Source organism: Lutjanus erythropterus, chromosome 13 (assembly GCF_056507025.1).
Source record: "Lutjanus erythropterus isolate fLutEry1 chromosome 13, fLutEry1.hap2, whole genome shotgun sequence".
Classification (NCBI taxonomy): Eukaryota; Metazoa; Chordata; class Actinopteri; order Lutjaniformes; family Lutjanidae; genus Lutjanus; species Lutjanus erythropterus.
In genome coordinates, this window is record NC_139329.1 from 19,539,818 (window position 1) to 19,561,631 (window position 21,814).

Here is a 21,814-nt window from a genome sequence, read left to right on the forward strand (position 1 = left end):
AAAAAATAGCTTGTGTTTAAAGGAGAAAAATGTACTATATTACTGTATTAAATCATAAAATGACCATGACATTTTCAGAGATTTAGGAAACATGCTAAGTTGAAATACTGTCTTCCCCATCAACAATTGTATGTTCTTCTATGAAATGTCTTTTTTCAGTCCAGAATATATGTTTTTGTTGGCCTGTTTCATGTTTATTAGAATTAAAATTCATGCTAAATGTTTGTTGCTTATAAGTCATAAGAAATCACTAACAGTCTGTTAGAAAGAGGAGCTGTTTATAATGGTTAAGTTGAGCAATATAGAGACAGGCAGTACAGCAGAAAAGCACTGAACTCCAACTCCAGAGGGTGTATTTTTGGAGCAGTGGGCTTTGTTTTTTGCGATAACAGGCTTAGCTTTACATTGACAGATAACTGACAGTTATAAACACCTGATCAACTTACAGTGCAAGCCTCGTCACTTGTAATTGTCCAAGTATAATGTTGTATTTGTGCTCATGTTCAGTGTCCCTGCAGCCTGCCTGATGGCGTATTTAATATACCGTCTATGGTTCCAACTCGCTATTTAGATTGCAGTACTAATTTAGTACTTATTTAAGTACTTATTTATTTATTTATGAACATGAGGGTCTTGCGTATTGCTCCTATTGAAACCAGATTGGGGATATTTTCTTATGCAAGCATGTTTTTATTTTTACAAAATGTTGCCTTAAATCTGGTGAATGACAGAAAAAGCACACACACTCCTCTCACAATAACTAAATATTTATCCCACTAATTTGTAACAATTAAGGCAAACACAAGATGTTACGACCCGGCTTCTGGGCCGTGACAAACAGCAGGAAATACACACAGTATTGGGAAGAACATACTTACTTACAAAAAATCAACCAAAGTCGTTATATAAATATATGAAGTTGTCTATTAGCAGAATAATAATCAAATAAAAACTGACTAAAACTGTAATATTGTCATAGTGGGTCAAAGCTCCACATTACAAGAGGCCCTTTTGTCCACTTGACCACATCACAAGTGACCACACTGACCAAAGCAAATGCAAGCTTGTGGTTGTAACTGGCCCCGTTGTCCAACCAACACTGGGCACACTTCTAAGCACACTCGCTCCTCTGTGTGAAGCTCCATCCATCACGAGGCCAAGACAGGACAGAAGACCATGGGAAATGAAGCATGGCTAATTCTATTAGCGCGGGGACACAAACAATCTGTGGGGAATCAAAGAAGAAGGAAACATAATCCCAGCAGACCCACTTCCTGCAGCAGGAGCAGTTCACCATGATAAGGCTAAATTCCTGCACACAAACGCATGTAGATGGTTTCATATAGTGTGGTTCATGTTGACCATATTTACCATCTATTGCATTGGCATCAATCATTCTTTCTTTCTTTCTTTCTTTCTTTCTTTCTTTCTTTCTTTCTTTCTTTCTATCTTTCTTTCTTTCTTTCTTTCTTTCTTTCTGCTTCTCGGCTGTGCTGTGCTTCGGTCTATGGGGAAAGGCCGGGCACAAAGCTCTCTCGCTGAGGGACCCTTATGGGACAAAGCTGGCTTTCTGGGCTTTCTGCATATATGCATGCCATGCAGACAATGAGGCCTTTATTAGAGCCGCCAGCATCTCCGAGCTGGAGCGGCAGGGATGAGGGATGAAGTCCGGGAAAGCTGTGACTGACACTGTGAGTGTGTGTGTGTGCACTTCCCACCTCATGCCCGTGCATGCATGTGTGTCGCAGAGGTGTGAAGTGGATGCTCTTACCCTTCCTTCTTCAGTCAACTAATCAATCTCTGCCCATCCGAAAGCTTATCCTCGGAGACAGTTTTCTTATGCCATATGGTGTCACACAGCAGATACATGGAGAACATATGAGCGAGTCAGAAACTTCAGGCTCCTGTCGTCATGTGTCTGCATATAAAGCAGGCAAAAACAACATGCTGTGGCCTGTAGCTGCAATCAAAAAACTGCTTTAAGCAAGCCCTCAGACAGTGTATCTCTATGCACTTGACTAACTTTACAATACAGAAATCAGGCCTCTAGATAGAGTGCCTGTGTGTGTGTGTGTGTGTCTGTGTGTGTGTGTGTGTGTGTGTGTGTGTGTGTGTGTGTGTGTGTGTGTGTACGCAAGTGTATGCAAGCGTATGCAGTGTGCATTTGTGTGTGTGTGTGTTTGTGTTGAGTGCAAAGAGAGGACGCTCTGTGACTCAATCATGCGTGAAGAGGATTTTCTGTTCAATAGGAGTTGCACACTTGCATACTTGCATTCTAATGACTCCATGTGCATAATCATACAAACAAGTACTGATGCACAGATGTGTGTGTGCATGCACACGCACACAATCAGTGCCACTGTGTCTGTTCTCATGAAGGAGGAGTAGGGGGAAACAGAGAGGGAGACACCTAACTTTTAGATAATAGAGAGTGTGTATGTGTGTGTGTGTGTGTGTGTGTGTGTGTGTGTGTGTGTGTGTGTGTGTGTGTGTGTGTGTGTGGTTGCTATATATCAAGCATCCAGCAGTGTGAAATACGATGAAAGTTTTTCTTCTAGTCATAGCACTAAAGGTGTTTAGGTTTGGGTGTACTATATGTCTACCACTGAATTAGGTCTAGGCAATATATCAATATTATATCGATATTGTGATATGAGACAAGACATCGCCTTAGATTTTGGATATCATGATTAGGGCGTCACTGTTGTCTTTTCCTGGTTTTAAAACAGCAATATGTAACAACTGCACTTTGAAATTCATTTCATGTATGATCTATGTTTGAAGTGACTTGTTTCCCCTACCCCCTCCTCCCCAGACTCAAGGAAGCTCTGGTACGCTGCAACATTGTAAATTAAACAATAATTGTGACAAGTCCTCCACTGTAAGTTGATCAGCTTTTTATAACTGTTTGTTGTTTGTAAATGTAAAGTTAAACCTGTTATCCTGAAAACAAAAGCCCACTTCAGAGCCTAGTCATATATTGCTCACTTTAACTATTATAAACATCTTTTCCTTTTAAATTATTATTACTGACTTCTTACAACACATAAACAGACGCTAACTCACTCAGCTAATATTCTTCATTAATCTGAACTCTAATTAACATGAAACGGCCAATAATAATCACAAGTTTCAGAATAGAAATGTTAAAGGAGGACACCCTGGCTGTAGTGTGGTTGTCAGAGAACGTAGTATTTCAACTTAGCATGTTTCCATAATCACTGATGACATATCATGGTCATTTTATGGTTTAGTACAGGGGATACATTACAGATTTCTTCTTTAAAGGCTGTATTACAATAAAGTAATGTATTTTTTTGACTGTTCTATTTTATATTATTTACCCACTTAGTCATTACGTTCATGTAACTGATAATTGTTTATCCAAAATCTCATGGTGTTAATATTTTGTGAAGGCACCATTAGTCATCCCTACAGTATTGTCACAATATTGATATTGAGGTATTTGGTAAAAAAAATAAATAATTTTTGGTTTTGTCCACATTGCCCAGCTATAATTTTATATACTATTGGGCAGCCTAATCTACAGAAATGGTAACCACTATTAGAAGTGACAAAGAATTGGTAGGGATGAGTGACCAGGTCGTAACTTTTCCACATAAAAATTAAGCTATTTTACTCAAATAATTTGCCCAAAACACTACCTACAACACCATTGTGCAAAACCACAAAAGACATCATGAGTTTTTGTTCAAAATCACATCATGTAATTACCATCACCTACTCAGCATCAATGCCAAAGATAGGTGCTGCTGTCTGGGGGGGACTGCAATGAAGAATAGATAGGTAGAACTGACTAGGTTGTTATTTTTCCACATATAAATTCAGATTATTTTTCTTGTGTTACTTCAAACGATACCTACTGCCACATTATTGTTGTTTGTCCTTATGACTGTGGTTTTAAGTGAGGTTTCTGCAGCAACATTCTAAAATTCTGCGAGGTTCTAAAATGTGTATATCACGATACATATTGTTTATTGTGGAATGGTGTAAAATGATGAAGATATCATTTATAAGTCATATTGTCCAGCCCTACACTGAACCATGCAGCCACTACCAGATTGTTCAAATATGCTTGAACAAGATGAAGCATGGACAGCATGTTTAGTGCTGCTCTCACAGTTTTTTCTTTGCCGCTGACATCACAGAGTGTAATACTGTGTTAAAACATTGATGGAGCTTGCATGAAATAAAAAAAAAAAAGAAGATGTGAGATTCTGTCTTATTAAACTATATGTGTTTTGAGTCAATGGCAGATGGGTGTAGATGGAGTCTGTACATCATCCTGTACCTCAAACCTACATGCAAAAACATTCATCTGGGATCATCTCCCTCTGCCTCTCTGTCTCTTCACTCAGTGAAGCCGGAGTTGTTGTTCTGAGTGGTAAACATGTGCTAAGGGGGGTGAATGGCTAAGTTTTCTTTTTATCCAATAAAAATGTCTCCTTGCCAGATCGATTGTTGTTGCTAGGAGACTGAAGCATCCTTTGGCAAGGGGCTACAGCTCTCCACGTCTGTTGTTTCCCTCCCCATCTCTTTCTCTCTCTCTATCTCTCTCACTCTGACATGCACACACACACACACGCACAGACACACACATACACATACACACACACACACACACACACACACACACACACACACACACACGGAGCTGGCGCGCAGAGCAGTGGCGCCCATCCTCTCTCTCAGTGCGACTCCTCCGAGGGATCAGGAGTAGACTAAGTCAAACTTCCAGCAGCTGAAGATTTGTGCGCAAACCTCTGAATGATCCAAGCCGTGCAGGTAAGTCAGATATAACATGTTCCTTTCTGCTAGGTGAACGTGTTGCAGTGTTAAGATTTCGGGTTAGGCGACAGAGTGCAGTGAAAAATTGTCAGTCCGGGACCGTTCGAGCTGTGGGGAACAATTTGCTTTGAACTTTGCGCAGGATTTCAACACCCAGTTGTGCTGCATGAATGTGGCTCCCATGTATTTCTTTCTTTTTTTTTTATCAGATTCTCCCACTGATCGCGGGGTATGATAAAGAAAAAAAATCCGGTTGCTAATCTCTGCAGCAGATGCATGATAAAGATACAGAAGGTGAAACAAAGAGTATCTGCAGTTGCGTATTTTACGCTGCGTGGAGAAGTTATTTGGGTTCACACAGACTGCACTAAGGCATGTCCCGCGGCTCGAAGCTTCCTGGGAGAAAGATGGGCGGATAGGTGGGTAGTGCGTCTCTGGGAACAGGCATACAGGTGGATTGAATAACCGCATCTCGACACTGTTTATCAGTTCGCTTCTTAACAAGCACTCCACACCTTGCGCCAGAGGAGAGGAGAAGAGAGGAGCGTGGACCTGCACTGAAGGTACATCAGGACCAAAATGTCCCTATCCACAGCAGATGATTCGGACATAGACTTTAGATGGATTTCACTGACAGTCAGGCTTTAAGGTGTGAAAGAACTTGGGCTTAGTTAATGGATGAATATATTGTTGCACATAAGCAAGCGGTTTTACCCTCTACTCAAACTCCAGATCACACGTTTGGATTCTGAATACCAGCGTAACATCAAGGTCCATGAGGTGTATGACTGCAGAGCAGGTGTGCCTTTATAACACGTAACATTGAGCTCAGAGTGACCTTACCTTTTTTACGCAGTGTTCAGTTATTTACAATTACTGTTAAAATGATCAATATATTTAGTTATGCTTACACAGTATATTTAGTTTCATAGGGATCATAGCTTGGTGATCCCACTGGCATGGGTTTCATGCACACTTCAGATGGTGTTAAGTCACCATATTATCTAGAGCTACAATGATCAATCAATAAATCGGTTAGTTGTCAACTATTAAATTCACCTATTAGACTATTTTGATAAACAATTAATTAGTTAAAGTATTTCCTCAAGACATCCAATCCTCTGTTTTCAGCTTCTAAAATGTAAATAAATTCTGGTTTCTTTGATCCTGTAACTGATTGTCTTTGGGCTGTGAACTAAACAAGATGTCTGAGGACATCCCATTGGGCTTTGGGAGACACTGATCATCATTTTTCACCATTTTCTATTATTTTATACACCAAACAATCAATCGATTTATTGAGAAAATAATCAGCAGATCCATTGACAGTGAAAATTATCATTAGTTGCAGCCCTATGCTAAACACACCCATGATGGGGTGTACATTCAAGTGCTGACCAGCCAATCAATAACTTTGGCTTGGCAATAATCAACCTCTTAAATCTAAAGGAAAAACTTTACTGAGATGACAACCAGCAAACATGAATAACTGTCACGTTCCTGTTTTATCTGAGTCAAATATTTACATTAAAACTATTGCTATAATTATATGTTACAAGATTTCACAAAATCATGCTGCTTTTCCTGTGTGATGTGTAATTACTGTGTCTACAACTGTATTGGAATATCAACATCAGAAAATAGGCTTACTACAGCAGAAGTAATGAGAATTTTAAATTAATCCTTATTCTTTATGTGCTCTTTTATAGAGTGAAAGAACAAACATTTACTCAGAGGAGGGGTGGGCAGTGCCTGTACCATTCACACATCTGAGAGGCTTGGTCCCATATCAGACAGACAAATAATCATAATAATAATCATAATAATAAAAGGGATAATAACACTGCATTTGTTGTGGAATGAAAGCACTGAGTGAAAGCAGAATTTGCATGTTTGTTTGTCTCTTAAAGGGCGGGGTCAACATGTAACAAGTGTATGTTTGAAACAAATATTTGCTTTATGCAGAATAATATCAGGTATTTATGTTTAATATATGCTGAAATCTCAATATTACATTGGTTTGCTTCTGCTTTACCGACACAACATGTGTGTATGCAGATTTCAAGTGTGTGTGCAACTTGTTGCGTAATTAAGTGTAATTTTATATAAATGTCATTCACACTTGTGCGATATATATTTTGTCAGTCAGAGACTTTTTATGTGCATTGGAGGGTCAAACACTGTGTAGGAAGGTGTCACATGTGTGGGTGTGCATTTGGTGGCCTTGTTAAACCTTAAAGACATGCTCCCATGCTTCTTTATGGATGCATTTGTGTTTGTGTGTGTGCATGTGTGTAATGAGAGGGTGCGTCTATGTGCGAGTCAGGGCGCAATTGTCTGTCAGTGAACGGATTCGGCCTTGAGTTTCAGCATTTTTGTGCCAGTAAATGTGCTTACATGAGCTTGTGTTTGAGCATCATTGCGTGCGCGTGTATGTGCGCACGCGTGTGTTTGTGTGTGTGTGTGTGCGTGTGCAAATGGCCTTGTAGCTTCCGCACAGCACCACTTACTGGACTGCATGCAGTACAGAACCTCATCGTTAGCAGTGAACTTGCACTGTGCAGAGGAAAAGGAAAGGAAGCCCCTGCATCAGTGATGTCTTCCAGTTTTATTGGATATGTCAATTGGCTGATGAGTTATGTGTGGATGTAAGTGTGTGATGTAACATAGATTTTGGAAGCACGAGCTGTGCTGATTTTAGAATGTCATGGGTTGATAGTTTTTCTGATAGTTTGCTGTGATTGATTTTATCCGTTTAGCAGTGGGTTTGATAAATCAGACAACTTTAAGAGGACGGTTTTGCCCAAACAGGACCTGGAGATCTATTTCAACATCACTCAGTGAGATAAGTTCGGTGACATCTCATTGAGTACACGAAGCCCACATTTAAATCCTAGGCCTGTACAGTCAAAGTTAAAGGAAAAATGCAGTCATTTCAGGCGTAATGTCATAAAAAAAAAAGTCTATGTTATGGTTGCATGCGTCTGTGCCAGCTGCTCTCTGCACACAGCCATTAAGATAATGCTCTGCCCAAAATCTATCTTTTGAGTGTACGTCAAATACTCTGCCCCTATAAGCGTGAAAAGTATCTAGTAAGGTATAAAGTATAGTAAATTTGAGTCAACATCTGGAACATTCAGTAAGAACTGAGCACATGGATGGAAAGAAAAAACGTGGATTATGCTGCAAGAGTGCTCTCTGAAGCTGTGTGGACACTTTGCCACTATTGAAATGAATTTTAAGCAACACATGCTCCAGCTGACCACAGCCACCGTGCTCCCTCTGTGAAGGACAAAACTTTATACAGAAACCTTTCAAGCTTACACTGTGTGATTGATGTATTTAATAGTAGATCAGGGGTGTGAGAACAGCCCACAAAGTCTTGTTTATATTTCTCAGATGTGTTTTGGGTGGTGGTATTTCACTTTTACAGAGGTTCAGGCAAGAAAGAAGCATGTTTGCTGAAGGAGTGAAGCACAGTGTGTTTGATGCGAAAGCTGCTCTGTAGTACTGATGGCTGAATAACCCAAGTGGAAAGATTTCTATGTTGTTTTACATACAGAATGCTTTTTTTTTTTTAGCATATAAGGTGTGTAAGAAATACAGTTTTTGGTACTTCTTTTGTGCACTCACATACTATGTACCATTTTTAGTCCTATGTCATTGTAATCTTAAGCATGTTTATTAATTGCTGACTTGCATCTTTACCTGCTTTAAGCCATATTTTGGTATACTTATAGAAAGCATGTCACTCTAGAGCAAACTTGTATAAGTGCATGAGTCGACATACTACTCTTGAGTAGTACGTATTTACTTAGTGTATTCTAATAAATTGTCAGTATTACAGTATTAATAATTATAGTATTAATTATTGTTTATTTCTGAAAGTTCACTAAAGCTTGTCTAGTTGTTTTTTGATATTTAAACATGCCTGAGTGTGCCTTAGTTAATATAGTTGCTTGCTTAAATGTAAATTAAGTCTAATTTTTACAATATTGTCTCTCAATGCATTTCATCTACTCTACAGCATGTTGAAAGGTTCTGAAGAGTAAAATGAAACATGTACTAACCGCAAAGCCAATATGTGGAGAAACTGCAGCTTTCAATCTATTCTAAAGGCAAGACTTTTTGTTTGAAGAAGATCCAAAAACAAGTACCAAAGTATGTGTCTAAACATATTGGTGAACACATGAATATTCGTAAGCCTTAAGTAAACAATGAGGTAATGGATAATTAAGAATTAATAACATTTTATCCATTACTTACTAATTAATTATTTGTGAGAAAGTCTGTTCAGCATTGTAAATGCTTTGTAAAAAACATTTTGTAATTATTTACTAATGTTTAGTCAAACATTTGCTGCTACAGCTGTTACAGAGACAAGGCAAAATTACAAATGCAGTTAAATTTTTGTTTAACTTGTGCACTGACACTGACACTGTGGTGGTCTGTACCCTATTCTTCATTAATAATCCATATTATAGGTTATAAGCATGTTCTTAACAGTGGTTCTTTGAATACTTCTGAAGCTCTACAGGTGTTTCTGAGAACAGCATGTTAAGAGCGTCTGACTATAATGTTGCTGTCCATGGTGCTGAATTCATTTAAAATTAACATGACTGATTTAACTCTTTGCAAGCTGTTTGTACAAGTGAAAATGACATTAAATCCTTATGCTTAGAATAGTTTCACTGAATGTGCTGTGAAATGACTGATGAATTGTCTCCTTTCAGTCTGTTGTTTCTCTTTCTGCTTTCATGTGTCGATCAGCGCTGAAGACTAAGGGATGGAAACATGGGATCTAATCTCAGAGTCAAGAGGAGTTTAATCCACTAATTTAAAAGGTAGGTAACTCAAAAACAATGCCTGTTTTCATGCAAGCAACAATTAAGTCAAGCACAAACTATTGTCTTCATATAGTTTCTTAAAACCTCAGACACCATCACTTCCATGTCTTTAGTTTAGTCATGACCAGGAACGATTTTGACCCTCTCAAAAAATCTTAATAAAGCTTCCACCATAATAACACAACAACATTATCTGTGCCGCTCACACTTTAGATATTAAATGGTAGGGGGTCATATATGCTTTATGTATTGGTCAGTACTGTATTACGTTCAAACACATTCTTAACTCGCCTACAACTGTAACATCAGGGGATCCATATGGTCATACCAGCCAGATTAAAAGGGAAATTTCACCAATTTTGAAAAATGTGGGAATTGGCAAGGAGAGTCTTAATTGGAGTTTAATCGTGGAAATTGTAAGATCTAGCATTTTGGAGCTTGACCCTGAACTAATAATTATATCTTAGCCCTTCTGCATTGATTTTGACTTTTTTATTCTCTACTGACATGCCTCTCTTTAACACTACAGTGTAAGCTTTGTTTTTTCATGTGTATACAAAATTAGATATTTCAGACTGGATGTTATTGTTACGCTTTAGTTTCTTTGTAATCATTTTACAAGTTAGCAATAAAATGTCTAAAAACAATAGATATATAATTATATATAATTATATATAATTATTACATATGTTGTTGAGTTTTGTACTTACATTACCCCAAATGATTCCAACAATTTTCAAACACAGAGAAATGCATTTATTCAAGGTAACTGTGAGTTTCCTGCTAGTCGTGGCAAACTAGCTGATAGTCACTATAACCTCTGGGAAAACACAGGATGTGTTGGAAACGTTACAGAGTGAGGAAATAATTCAGTGAACATGACTATATGTAGTGTAAAGAAAACTTTAATATTATTATACTCCCATGATCTCACACAGCTTCACAACATCATCAGTCTATGTCTTTTGTTATTGTTTCAATGTCAGAGAGTGGCAGAATTTACATGTTGTGTATTTTATCTGATATAAGACAGTAGCATGGAAACTGTATAGTTTAGCGTACTCTTTGTAATAGTGACATGTGTTGTTTGCCATTGTTATGGAATCGAAAGACAAAAAATGTTGCTTTTGCCAGCGTGACACATTTGTGTGAGATGAAAGTGACAGAAAATTTCATAAAAGCCTATTTTCTCCTCCCATGATGTTCTGTACAATGTTGAAGGGAAGAAGACTAAACTAAGATGCAAGACACATTATGATTACCTGCAAGAAATTCTGCAAAAATGTTCAGGGGTACAGTATTTTTATTAAAGAAATATTGTATAAAATAATTTTTTGATGCTGTTGCGTAAAGCTGAAATTGCTGGCAGGATTTCTGGATGTTCAGTTATAGCAACAGTTAAATGTGATATATTGTAATAATCCTTCAGATACACTGAAAACTATGAGCTGCAAGTGTTGAAAAATGTTTTTGTTAATCACAATTCATAAAAATAACTAATGTTTAGATTGGTATTCAGTACAAGTTTCAAATGAATACCATGAAGCAGGCTGTTTATTATGTGCTAGAAAACTTCCTGAAGTTTTGGCTTTTCAAGTTTTTTATTTATTTATTTATTTATTTTATTCCTACTGTTGCTCCGCTCCACATGTTTCTTACACTGTTCTGCTCTGGTGAGGAAACAGGGAAGTGTCTGGAAATCACTGCTGCTTCCCACAGTTCACCTCTCATCAGCAACTACACTCACAACACTAACTGAGCCGCTCGTACACACAGTTACCAGTGCACACACATACACACACGCAGCGTTAGCGCTGTCTGTTCACTGACATCCACCCTTCCCTACATGCACAGACATTCACACACACACACATACATACACTCAGGGGATGAGGCAGTGAAAGGGCAGTGGGATGTACAGCTGTGATGGCGTGTCTCAGAGAGAGATCAGACTCTTTAATAAATGATGAGCTCGAGGGAAGCAGTGTGTGTGAGAGTGTGCGTGTGAGTCGGATAGTGAAAGGTGGCGTACTGGTCATTCAGTGGCTACTATGAATAGAAAGTGTCATTATCAGAGTTAAAGAGTAATTCAGCAGTGACACTCCCAGAAACTTTTAATGTCTGTTAAAATAAAGTTTGCCGCTCTGTATCTGATGACAGCTGCTTTAACTGACTTGGTGCAACAGTTCAGATATCGATCAACTCAAAATCTTCAGCTCAGCAGGATGCAAGTTTAGGTCGGTGTTTAAGATGCACGGTCTAAAAACAGAAGCTTAACAATGCAAATCTATAAGTATGTTAGTGTTGGCGTAACATGTCATTTGGTGGTAATGGTTGTAATCACTTATCATCATTCACTTACTTGAGTGTATGTGTGATATTACATGAAACAAATACGGGGTTAAGGTGTGCAATTACTGCCCCAATTTAGTATATTTTTATTCATTGCTTCAGGGCACAAAGCACATCCCTAAAACAAAAAAGTGAATAGTGCACATACATTAAAAAAAAAACAAATGTAGTTGAATCAATTCATATTTTATCATAAATTTAACAAAATATTTAGGTGTTGAAGTTGATTAAAATTTTCTGGTATTTATTTTCAGAACACAACAATGTATAAACACGAGTTCTTCTAGTTGAATGAATGTCCTGTACAGGTTTTAATTAACTCAGTAAACTGAGTTTCTGAAGAAACATGATCAGCATATTATCAGACTTCCCAGCATGCATTGTGTGAGAGTTAAAACTCTGCTGACACTCTTATTTATCATAGTTTGAAGAAAACCATATATGTTGAAAATGTGTGTCTCTGATACACTTAAATCATGGTTGCTTGTTTTCATGATAATGAAAACAAAGTGAACCGTGATGAAGGTCAGTAACGAGTATTCAGTTGTGTGAAATGAAGGACAGAATCTTCAAACTGAGAAAATGTGAAAAGGAAAGCAAATTTAAACTTTTAATCTTAAGCTTATTGAACATTGTTTTCTCAAGTACAACTGAATTAATATCAAGTTTATTTGACTAGAAAAATTCATTTGTTTTGAATCATTACAAAAATACCTCAACATCTCTTTTCAAATTCAGTCAGTTTAAAATTTTAAGGGAGGCTGGACACAAACTTTTTGGAGCTAAAACAGATAGGTTTTTTGTTTGGTTGGTTTTTGTTTTTATTTTTGTTTTTTCTTTGTTTTTGTCAGTAATGTCACTTGCTGTATCCAACGCAAATTAAATACTTAAGAATTGTTATAACAATTAAAGGTCCAATGTGTAAAAGTTATGGGGAGTTTATCGGCGGAATATGTTATAAATGGAATATAATATCATAATCTTCAAGTTTGTATTCATTAGTGTATAAACACCTGATAATAAAAATCATTGTGTTCTCATTAATGTAATGTTTATAAAGTATATTTATAGAAGGCTGGCTCCTCTTCCATGTCGTGCTGACATCTTTATACAGTAGCCCAGAATAGACAAACAGAACACTGGTTCTACATATAACTTTTCTCATTTTCTGTGAGTGTCGTAGTTTCTTCTACATGCTTGGAAGGGGAAGGTGATGCAAGTAGTGTTCAATTAGTTGCAATCTACAACTTCACTGCTAGATACCACTAAATCCTACACACTGGTCTTTTAATGGAAGAATTTGTTTAGGTTTGTTTTACCACTGACATGGTCCACCACAGGGGATTACTGCACATGGCTCACAACGTTATCCAATACAAATAAAGCCTTCCGGTTCACATTCAAAAGAAAAACAAGTGATTGCTGCATACCACATATGTTTTTAGTTAAAGGGAAAAAAGGAAAACATGTGTTACACATAAACAAAATACATATTTACAACAAAAACGAATTTGGTTCCCATGCAATTCCCAAGTAATCTCACACTGCAAAGCTTTTTGTCACACAGAGTCTTCCAACAATTTACATAACCTCTCTCAGGTTATGGTTACACGACAGGTACAATAACCATGGCTTTCTCCACTCTTGCATCAGGTATAGTAACTACTCTGGAAATCCACTTCTAATTCACAGGTGGAACCCACTCAATCCGACCACACAGCTTTTCCTTGCTCACTGCTGTGTGGACATCTGCCACACACCTGGGAACTACATGTCAGCTCAACTGTGAATGTCACTGTGAAATAATGATATATAAATAATATATTGCATCTAAAAATATTAAACTAGGGCTCAGAGTTTAAATCAAATATCACATTATTTATGAACAAATACTGCGATATCAATATTGTAGGGATGATTTTTGGTGCTTTTACAAAATATTAACAGAGAGATGTTTTTTTGATAAATAATCATCAGTAATGTGAATATAATGAGTACATATAATATAAATAAAGCCTGTTTGTCTGCTGTGTTTTGTGATAAAGTGGGTAAAGACAAATGATAGAACAGCGACAACAGTCTGTTAAGTTCATAAAATTGCATCACTTTACTGTAATGCAGCCTTTAAAATCAGGAAAAAATACTTATATATCACAATAAAACAATATCTAGTGTCATATAGAAATATCAATATAATATATTAATATTAATAATATCACTAGTCAGGATTTTTAATTATTAAATGTGTGTATACTCGTTCTCACATTTGGACTTCCTTGGGATTTAGCATGGAACAAATTAATCATTTATTACGTGATAAATTGAAATGGAAAAACATTACAAGCATGAATTTGCAATAGTCTTTTTTTCTCCAAAGCATAGGCACAGTTTGAAGTTTTGTTAAAGTACGCCTTTCATAATTTAGCTCTGATAACGTCCACAGATGTCTCTGCTTCAACTCCAACTTGCTCTCAAAGTGCTAAATATGAAGAAATATCATGATTAGTTTTTTAGATAGACTTATGAAAACACTTCCCCCAAAAAGCTGTATTCTTTACACATACATACATACAGCACATACCGTCACCAGTCAAAAACACCTAGCAGTACCATATATGTCCTTTTCAGTTTTGTCACTTTGACAGATGAAATAGAGTCCATGTTTCAGTGGGTTAGGCTTGTTGCGCTGCAGTGGGAGCAATTAGTCTCCTAATTATGATGACGACAAAGCCGAGGCTAATGTGGGAGAGCAAATCAAAACATTAGTATGACTTCAATCCTCATAATTAGTGAGGACTGACTGCAGTAATTGGTTTTTACACATGACTACCTCACCTGAATCAACCAAAACTAACCAACATTATTTCTACCTAAGAATCTTGTGTCTCTGTCCAAACCAATTATATTTATTCCTCCAGCTGTCAGAGACGTAGCGTGGTCAGTACTCTCCATTACTCTCTACCTGTCCATTGTAACGTGCCGTATACCTCATGTATCGACCGCAGTGACGGCAGACTGGTGAGGTGTGAACATGAATTAAGTAGGATGCAGCAACAGCCGTGTCATGAAGAGGTTGACGGATGCTCCATGATGACTCCCAGGGTCATTACATGACAGTTAAGTTGATAGATGCCATCCACAGAGGGGTAATTCTCCTTCTGACAGGCCCGCCGCCCTCTACAGTGATGAAATGTGGGTCTGATGAATGCTTTCACACATTTCCCAACCCTGGTCTGTTTTTAGGCTGAACAGCCATTTTTAATCACGCTATGTCAGATGAGCTGTGGACCACCAAAACACACTGAGGATGATGAAGACAGAGGCAACTGACTGACTCTCAATAGGAGGACATAACAGATACATATATCTCAATTATTTTTCCATACTACTCTTTCTCTCAATTATTTTTTTTTTACTTTGGTATATAAAATACCAGAAAACAGTCCTGTCTCCTAGAAATTAACTTTATATACAACTAAATTGCAACAGTCAATGTATTTTGAGGGAAAACCAAAACTAAACATAATGTCGACCAAAATATGTTTCTGTTAGCATAATGTGAAGAGTTACAAAATACTGAATGTGTCAGTAAAAAGTTCAATGACATATTTCATTTCTTTTCCTACTAAACAGGCAAGACACTATCCACCCGTATGTTGTATATCATTTTTAACCGAAATGATGATCTCCTTAACCCTAACCAGACTGATTTTGTTGCCTAAATCTACCTGAAATCATGATCTTTCTCTAACCCTAACCAAAGCGCTTTTATTGCCTAAACGTACCCAAAATGATCATATTTACTTACCTTGACAAAAGTGTTTTGTTGCCAAAATCCTCCAAAATAACCATATATCCTACCTTAACTAGTGTTTAAACCTACCCTAACTTTGACCAAAGGAATCTGGACATGAACGTCATACTGTGGTGTTAAAGTCCTGTAAGTCCCCCATACATCCCAACCACGTCCTTACAAATCCAGCATGTTATATATATATTCAAAGAACATGCAAGCAGGAATCATGTAGTCTCCAAAATATAATTATATGAAGGCAATTTTGTAATATTCAAACCTAGAAATGAGCCTAGAAATGTTTTCAAATTGCTTGTTTTGTGTGACCGACAGTCCAAAATCCAAACAAATTCAATTTACAACAATAAAAACAGACAAGCAGAAAATCGTGGAACCAGCAGTTTTTTTTTTTGGATTCTTTTTCTTCATATAGATCTTAAATGATTGAGATGATAATTAGTAGTCCTTATGTTCCAACACATTTTTGAAATTCTCCCTGTAAAACGTGCTGCGCAAAACTGTCCACAGTGCTGAGTACTAGACTTTATGTGGTGCTCAGAGGTTAAAAGCTCTTTTAGCAGAGAATGCCTTTGGAGTACCCACTGCACACAAGAGCACAGTTTAGTCTGTGTGCCCCTGAAGCGCACCACTTCTTGTATGGGTTAATCCAATTTTCATCATGAATGTACTTCTTTATCTATTACAGCATGTAAATTACAGAACATGCGCTGCGGTGCTCTTGTAAAACAAAGATCAATGCTTTCCTGGTTAAATCTTTTCAATTTTAGCTGTTTATACGGTCCTGGAAATCAATTTCTATGTTTCTAACATGATACGGCCTTTAACCTCCGAACCTAATGCAGGTCACGAAAAGGACTTACTTATCAATACAGGATGAGCTGCTTTCTATCTGTGCAACTGTGTGAAGAGAACATCAATATTCATCTGAGATTAGAGTGCCCGATTATTGATTTGATTGATAATTGCTGATAAAGACAGTTAACCGTTGTCACCCTACGCTGATATATTTTTAAGTCTGTTTTGAATTTATCAATATGTATGAATTCTTAATATTTCAAATGCTTTGCAGTATCGATACAATCTGATAGTGTGTTGACATATACACAGCTGCAGTGCCCACAGTGCAAGTGAATTAACTTACATTGTTGTGCTTAATACACAGTATTACATTAACTTTATTTAATTTCTATGATTTATTAGTTGGATAATTTAGTTATTTTTAAAGGTCTGATCTGAAGAGAAAAAGTCAGATGTTTCTAAAAGGGTTAGATTTTTCAGTGTCCTGTCATAGCCTTTTATATCCATAATTTTTTCTTTTTTTTTTTAAGAAAATTGTTGTGTTAATTTTTCTCTATGATATCCAAACTGGTAGACTTTCCAACTAGGTTTGCAGCATTTGTGCATTTTCCTTTAGTTGATATGTGAAAATGCAATAATCAATTAATGGATTAATCATTAATCATTAATAAGATTCAAAATGCTTTTTGTCTCATCTAAAGAGAAAACAAAACAAGTGTTTTTTTTTTAATAAAAAGGATTATGTTTCTCATTGTCCGTTGTTGTTGTTGTTGTTATGTCTATCTTTTTAAATAATCCAACATTTTATGCCTGGAGTTTTTCACTATGGTATCCAACATAGTATTGAATATTGACATTTAGCTGGGTTGCAAAGTTTGTGCATTAATAATTAATAAGATATAAAATGCCCATTTTTTTGCATTTAATTTTTATCTCTTTTCTTCTAATGATAAGTTTAATTTTAAGTTTCCGTATTCAACAAATGGTTCTGTCAGACAAAATGTTGTCAGATGAGGTGCAATTACTGACATTTCTTTGATTAATTAGTGGTTAATAGATTTTTATTTGTTAAATTCTTAATGGCAATGAATCAATTAATGAATCATTAATCATTAACACCTTTGTTTTCAATGTATTGTAAGTTATAAATTACAGTATGGTGACAGCTCTACCATGTGGACTGGTGTACTTACATTAAATATATGGAGGGATGTGCATCATGTCTTGCTGGCTGTTTGGCTGTTGTGTTTTGTGATATCTTTCTGTCCTATTTATGGATCATCAGTCTTTCCTGCCTAAAACGCACTTTGTAAATAATTAATGGTCACAGCCCATTGCACCCGTTAGACTGTCAGAAGTCTGGGACGCCATGTCCACACACACACGCACATGCACGTATTTATTATGTGGGGGGTCAAAATAAAAGTAGTACACTCTTCACACAAGTTGAGAAGGACTACACACATGCTGTCTCCCATAATTCATATTCCCTCAGCATTAGGTAATGCATACGACTGCACTTATTGGGCTTTTATCATGAGAATAAAGAGGGAGTGACAAAAGGAGAAAGAGATGGAAACACACAGAGCAATTGGATGAATTAACTGATAAAGCTCTGATCATGTGCAGGTGTAATAAGGGGACTGTTGTTCTGGAATAACAAAGCTTCTGATACCCCTCCTCCCATCTATCTTTCTCTTAAAAACAAAGAGAAGTCACACACATGCACATACAGTGTCTCCCCATACTGTGAGAGTCATGTCATTTGTGCAGCTGTGGGGTCTGTGAGGTGCACTATAGGCAGATAAACAAGCACACACACACATGAACGCACACGGAGTTAAAAAAAAAAAAAAAAAAAAAAAAAAAAAAACAGAGAAAACACACACAGAGAGAGGCAGGGTTGTGGGGCTATCTCTCCTCTCCATGTACTGCGGTCCATCGACCCTGCATGGCTGCTCTCAGCTGGATACGTGTCATCCGCAGCAGCCCTGCCTGTTAGGGGGAGAGCAAGGGCTGTGGAGGGTGTAAGGGAGGTGGAAATAAATGGGAAGAGTGGATCCCCAGCAAGGAGAGGGTGGGAGAGGCAGGGAGGATGCCGTGGCGCAAACATGGAGCGGATGAAATACAAGAAGCTAAAGAGAAGTGTGTGCAGTGCTGGTGTTGTATCCAGCCTGCTCACCGACTTCAGATTTGAAGAGGGTCAGAGGTGAAATGGGGTTGTCTGTCAGATGTTACACTGCATCATACAGTGGCTCCCAGGGAGAAGGGTCAGTAGTCAGCCTCCTCCTTTATCTGCTCCTCTCTCCTCCTCCTCCTCTTCTTCTTCTTCTATTGACAGTCAGGTTGTTTACTCACCTCATGTATGTTTCACATCTCTCTTTAATAGGTGTCTGTGGTGATGTTGCCATGTGCCAGCTGCCATCTGCTCTTGTCCTTCTTTATTCAGGTAAGACATTTAATGCCTATATATTCGATATGTGGACACCTGTTCTTAATTACTGAATATACTGGTACAATCTTGATAGAAATCAAGATCTCTACGAAATAAGAGTTGTAGTTACTTCATACTCCAAACACACAATACAGATAATTAAGTTCAGTCCTTCCGTCCCGTAACTTACATAACGTACTTAATTTACCCTGATCTTTTTCAAAACCTAACCAAGTGTTTTTATTGCATAAACCTAAATAAACATAGACTAAACTAAATATCTCCATTTTACAACATTAAGCACATGTTTAATGTGAGTTAGGTCACGTGACTGACATGACTTATGTTGTTTAGGCAGTCAACCTATACTGTTGTGTGGGTATGAAGATGTGTTGTTGAGTCTTGTCATCACCAAGAGGTTGCTTGGCAACCAACTAACACAACAGGAAGTCACTACACCCACACTTTTTTCTGTAGGATTAAACAAACAAGATTAATCACATTAATTATGAGCTTTAGTGCTGCTGGTAGGCAGCTTTTGTTGTCTTTGCACAGAGCCAAGTTAGCCGTTTCGTCCTGTTTCCAGTCTTTTTCCAGTCCCCTGCCGATAGCCTCATATATAATGAACAGACATAAGAGTGCTATCAATATCCCAGCAACAAACCACATAATATTCTTTTACAAAATATTAACGGCCCATTCTGTATTTGCATGATATACAATAATATATATATATATATATATATATATATATATATATATATATATATATATATATATATATATATACACATATATATTTTGTCATATATCAGTGTCACATATCAGTGGGTGTGGGAGTTACAAGTCCTGGGAGAGCTTATGTCTGTGTACGTGTGAGTGTATCTGTGCTAGTTTGCTTTATGTTGTGAATTTCTTGTATATTTTTCTGAAGGACCCCCTTGAAAACGAGATGGTTTATCTCAAGGGGTTTATCCTCCTAATAAATATTATTAAATGGTGGTTCTTCAGTTGTTGTTGTTTTTTTTGCTCGGAAGCTCTTACGTTTGAGCGTTGGCCACTAAACAGATACTTTTTGTGTATGAGACTATTTTAATTTCACATGATCCTTTTACAAGGTCCATAATTGTCCACTGTTTGTCTTTTGGGTTTGATTTCTTGACTGCACAGCTTGCAAATGTGAAATTTTTAAGCTAAATCTCAAAACTTGGATGTCTTCTCACCTGGATTTGAAGGTAATTATGTTACCTTGACAAAACAAAGGACATATAATCACTTTGGGGTATTTTGTAACTTAAATCTGAGCGTGCTGATTACCATGAACTGACATGATCTGTAACCAGTGGCTGTGTGAAAAGAGAGAAAAATGTATTCATCAGTCTGATGTAAGCTGTGGCATACTTTGGAGAATTGACAGCAGCTTATTTGCTTTCGAATAAAGGGGCTCAAACATGCAAAAATACTATGATCCTGAAAATACATGTGATATAATCATAAGTCACGTGCACTATCCTGTGCTTTAGTCTGTTTGGCAATATTTTCAGTAATAAAGTAAGGACAAAAAGTGAAGCATTTTCTGTTTCACAGTGTGTGCTTTGCTTGCACAGTTGCTCTTCAGACAGGAAGCTGGGTTTGGGCTCTTTCCAAGAGGTTATAATGAAGCAAACATTCAATTTCAGTGGACACCATGAGAGCGGTGTAAAAACGCTGCAAGATATTATTTGGCACATTTCTGGAAAATTGACTTCAAGAGCTACCAATTACATTAAAGTATACTGTCAAAGTGAGGCGTAAAGGGAAGCTGTTGTTAGAGTCTCAGCTCCATAAATATACAATTTTATACGCCACAACACACACATCCATGTGTATGCACTTGCACACAAATGCACACACACTCTACAAACAAACACACGCAGACTGCACATCTGCAGTCTTGTTGCAGCACTGTCCTCAAAACTGAGCTCATTACAAAGTTCCCTTTTGTTTTAGTTTCAAAGTGGCCTCTAATAATGATGTAAGTTTGTTTAAAGAGTTTATTTCCAGGAACCCCAGCTATTTCAGAGGAACTGGAAACTATTCAAAGAAGTTTTTCCCCCAATGCACAAGTGTAAACAAACTATGGACAGGCACACACATCTAGCATGTGTGACAGCTTGGAGAATTGATAGAAATCTTTCATCAACAACATTAGTATCTTTCCCAAAACTTTTAATTATTTACCAATCACATACATGTCAGGTAGCATCCTGGGATTTTGATGAGAAGAAACTTCCTAAGGCACACTCATCAGGAACAAGGGCGACTTGAAAAGACCATATCACGGTACACTGTGTGGTTCTAAAGGGGTATTAGCACTCCAATCCTGACTAACACCTTAGTTGAAGGGGTGTCAGGTTACATCATGAAAAAGAGAGTTTTATCTTGATTAATTTCAAGTTATTTCAAGACATCTCAAATAATGTCAGCTTTGCATTACAATTGACATAACTAACCAAATGACACTTGATGACAACTGTCATGAACATTCATAAAGACTCTTCCATGTTAATGACATGGTTATGACAATATAATAACAGTCTTATGGGAACATAGGTAAAGTAAAGTAAAGTGTTCCCAGTCATTCATTTGCCGTATTTCCTGATTCTGTCTCCATGTTTCCTGAACACACTAATTCAGATATCTGCAGGTTGAGAGAGAAGGGAGCAAAGACATAGAAATAGTCTGCTTTTAGGTCAACCCCTCAGAGAAGCAGAGGTGTGT

General features: G+C 37.2%; 1 protein-coding gene across 2 annotated transcripts in view; it reads left to right on the forward strand.

Moving 5' to 3' along the window:
* The first annotated feature begins 4,671 nt into the window (after window positions 1-4,671).
* Window positions 4,672-21,814, forward strand: part of grm3 (glutamate receptor, metabotropic 3) — a 50,194-nt gene continuing 33,051 nt past the window's right edge. For both annotated transcript variants that reach the window (XM_084733499.1, XM_084733500.1), the window contains exons 1-3: window positions 4,672-4,806; window positions 9,580-9,653; window positions 19,010-19,069. The gene's annotated coding sequence lies outside the window, so the exon portion shown is untranslated. The remainder of the gene's footprint in view (window positions 4,807-9,579; window positions 9,654-19,009; window positions 19,070-21,814) is intronic.